Source organism: Delphinus delphis, chromosome 10 (genome assembly GCF_949987515.2).
Source record: "Delphinus delphis chromosome 10, mDelDel1.2, whole genome shotgun sequence".
In the NCBI taxonomy this organism is placed as follows: Eukaryota; Metazoa; Chordata; class Mammalia; order Artiodactyla; family Delphinidae; genus Delphinus; species Delphinus delphis.
In genome coordinates, this window is record NC_082692.2 from 65,236,700 (window position 1) to 65,241,149 (window position 4,450).

The following is a 4,450-nucleotide window of genomic DNA, read 5'->3' on the forward strand; positions in this document are numbered from 1 at the left end:
TGAGGCACGTGGGCCCTAGAACGCGTGGGCTCAGTAGTTGCGGCTGGGCTGCGGGCTCTAGGGCATGTGGGCTTCAGTAGTTGTGGCACTCGGGCTCAGTAGTTGTGGCTCGGGGGCTCTAGAGTGCAGGCTCCATAGTTGTCGTGCACGGGCTTAGTTGCTTCATGGCATGTGGGATCTTCCCAGACCAGGGATCGAACCCATGTCCCCTGCATTGGCAGGCGGATTCTTAACCACTGCGCAACCAAGGAAGTCCCTATACATCTCTTTAAATCTATAGTCTTCCACACCTTCTTTCCTCTTGCCTTTTATGGGTTGAAAGAATAGGGTCATTTAAACTGTAGAATTTCCCACTCTCTGGATTTTGCTGATTGCATTCATTTTGTGCCATTTAACCCCTGTATTTTCTGTAAACTGGTCCTTACATCTAGAAGCTTAATCAAATTAAGGCTCAATATTTTTGGTATGTATACTTCTTTGTTAATGCTGAGAACCTCCTGTTCAACCTCATCAAGAGGTGCATACTAAGTCTGGATCTTTCTTTGTGATGAAAAGATCAATCCAGAGGTTTAGGTGTTGCCAGCCTGATCTATCCAGTATCAAGTACCCTTATCAGCCCTTCACGTCTTGGTTTTAGCAGCCATTAATAATCATTTACTAGATTCTTTATTTTCATTAGGGCTCCAAAATGATGATGATCTAATTCTACCATTCATTCTATGTTTATTAGCAGGAATACTTCTATAAAGAAGACCTTTTTCTCATCTATATATTGGTTACCCCAAGATACAGTTTAAAAGGTAAGGTAAATTATAGATTCTTTCCCTACCGGTTTTCAGAATAATGAGTGGGTTACCTATCCTCCAAAGTGACTGATGAGGGTTTTTAAAAATATAATTATAAATTTAACAGAGAAAGCCCCTTTAAGTTAGCTCTCTTGTAGTCTTTGGCCCTAGTAATCTTTGATAACTTCCTTGTTGTCTGGTACAAGGCAATGTCTCAGACTCATCTTGCACATTTCCTGCCCCAGACCTGGTTCCTTTTAGTGAGGAATGGTATTTCAAGACCCAAATCTGGGTAATAAGGTTGGTCATTATTTCGTGGCATTTTCAGTGGATGGAGCTATGAAACATATTTTTAAAGAGAATAATACATCAAGAGTTAATGATTTTTCAATTTATTTCAAACATAGGATTATAGGGTTTTTGTTTAATTTTGTCATTGATTTTATATTTGTATCTCTTTTATCGTACACTGAAAATTTTGATTCCCAATGTCATTAATATAATTATTTATTTGCAATATATATATATATATATATATATATATGAAAACAGATACACAGATTCCTGTGTTGCTTATTTTTTCCTTAGGATACGCTCCACCAGGGATGTGGAGTCACATCACCATATTTAGAGGCATAAGAAATAAACTCTGTCTGTGGGGGTCAATCACCACCTTGCTTGTTTCACTTTGCTTCTTTGCTGGGATTACTTTTTTCCCCCATTTTGATTTAATTTTAATTGTGTGACTGCATGTAACGATACTTACATAATTCTAAAGTTGAAACTGAAAACTGCTACATTTGGAGAGGTCTAGCTTAGCTTCCATCTCTAGCCTCTTCACCTTATTGCCATCCTCCCCCTAAAGATAAACATTTTTATTGGTTTTCAGTTTATCTATCTTCTCTATATGTCCCTCCCTCACTCCCTCCCTTCTTAAGAAAAATATAAGCACATTTGTGTGTGTGTATTTATATTCATATTACCCTGCCTTTTCTTGGATGAAATAAGTGCATACCACACACACTGTTCTTCACCTTGCCTTTTTTTTTTTTTTTTTTTTTTTTGCGGTACGCGGGCCTCTCACTGCTGTGGCCTCTCCCGCCGCGGAGCACAGGCTTCGGACGTGCAGGCTCAGCGGCCATGGCTCACGGGCCCAGCCGCTCCACGGCATGTGGGATCTTCCCAGACCGGGGCACGAACCCATGTCCCCTGCATCGGCAAGCGGACTCTCAACCACTGCGCCACGAGGGAAGCCCCACCTTGCTTTTTTTAACTTAGCAATATATCCTGGAGGTCATTGCCAGAGTATATAGAAGAAATCTTCCTTACTCCTTTTAACAGCTCCATAAAACTCCATTGTGTGAGTGTACCATAGTTTGTTCAACTATTCCCCAGCTGATGGACACTGGGTTGTTTCTGGTCTTGCTATAATAAGATAGTGTTGCACTGAAAAGGCATGTTTTTGTTTTTGTGTTTTGCCATAGTATTATTGGGATAGATCCCTAGAAGTAGGATTGCTGATTAAATGCTAAATACATATATATGTCCTAGATAATGCCAAATTCTCCTCCACAGAGAAATACCATTTGGCCTTCCCACCAGAGGTACGTGACAGTGCTTCTTTCCTCACAGCCTCAGTAACAGAATACATCATCATACTTGGATTTCTACCAATTTCATAGGAAAGAAAATAGTCTCAGTATGATTTAATTTGTATCTCTTTTAAGGTGAGTGAGATTGCCCATATTTTCACATATATATAAAGGCCTTTGTGGGTTGTTTTGTTTTGTTTTGTTTTGTTTGTTTCTTTGTTTGGCTGTGCCACTCGGCTGCAGGGTCTTAGTTCCCCAACCAGGGATTGAACCCGCACCCGCAGCAGTGAAAGCAAGGAGTTCTATCCACTGGACCGCCAGGGAATTCCCATATAAGGGCCTTTGTGTTTCTTTTACTGTGAACTGTTGGCTCATATGTCCTGACCATTTTCTATAACTTTTATGTGATACAAAATTTTCTTTTTAAAATTTTTATGTAGTTAAATTTGTCAGTGATTTTTTTTGTTCTGGACTTTGAGTCAAAGTTTTCCCCACTTCCAGGCTATAGAGGAATTTACCAGTTCCCCCACCCCAGTGTTTTTATGGTTTCATTATTATTTCATCTTTGATCCATTTGGAATATTTTGTAGTATACGGTGAAAGGACTAGATCCGATTTTTTTTTCATATAGCCATTCAGTTATCCCAACTCTACTTTTTAAAATGTTTATCTCTCCCCAATATATCTGAGATACTACCTTTATCATATGCATACTACATTTCCATTTTCAAATAGATCTATTACTATATTATAATAGACTATTACATTTTCAAATAGATCTATTGCTGTTCTACTGGTTTGTCTAACTGATCATGTGCCAATATGATGTGTTGAGAGGTGAGGAGACATCCTTGCCTTGCCTTGTTCCTGATCTTAGTGGGAAAGCTTTTAGTTTCTCACCATTAAGTATGATGTTAACACAACATTGTAAATTAACTATACTCCAATGAAAATGAAAAAAAAGTATGATGTTAGCTTTGGGTTTTGGGATAGATGTTTTCTATCAAGTTGAGGAAGTTCTCCTCTATTTTTTACTTTGTTGAGAGTTTTTATCATGTATGGATGTTGGATTTTATCAAATGCTTTTTTTGTATTTATTGATATGGTTATATGATTTTTCTTCTTTAGCCTGTTGATGTGATGGATTATATTAATTGATTTTTCAAATGTTGAACTAGCCTTGCATGACTTGGTTGTTGTGTATAATTCTTTCTATACATTGTTGGATTCAATTTGCTAATAATTTGTTGAGGACTGTGCATCTATGTTCATGAGAAATACTGGTCTGTAGTTTTTTTTGTAATGTCTTTGTCTGGTTATATTATTAGGGTAATGCTCAGCTCATAGAATGAGCTAGAAAGTGTTCCCTCTGCTTCTATCTCTTGGATGAGATTATAGAGAATTAGTATAATTTCTTCCATAAATGTTTGGTAAAATTTACCTGTGAACCAAGCTGGACAATATTGCCAGTTTTTTTTTTTAAATAAATTTATGTATTTATTTTTGGCTGTGTTGGGTCTTCGTTGCAGTGCATGGGCTTTTTATTATGGTGGCTTCTCTCGTTGTGGAGCACGGGCTGTAGGCGCGTGGGCTTCAGTAGTTGTGGCACATGGGCTTAGTTGCTCCACAGCATGTGGGATCTTCCCGGACCAGGGATCAAACCCGTATCCCCTGCATTAGCAGGAGGATTCTCAACCACTGCGCCACCAGGGAAGCCCTATTGGTCTTTTTCTAAAAGCAGATTATTAGTAGGGTGGCAGAACAAGAAACAAGAGAGCAAAGGATGGAAGGCAAATTTACTGTTTCACAGGTGGCTGGGCTCTCTCTGGTATTAAGGAGGGGAATTTGTATGCAATTTAACTGCAAAAAAACCCCCAAACAAACAAACCACAAAACCTATTTCTGGCACATAGGTAATGGCTATTTTCACCAATTGGATGTGAATATAACTGCTGAGATGTCCTTGTCTACATATAATAGTCACCAGTAAAGTAATCTTTGGAAAAAATTATAGTATATTAATCTTTTAAATTAATGTTTCTCTCTTCTTTTTAAAAGGAATAATTATAAGAC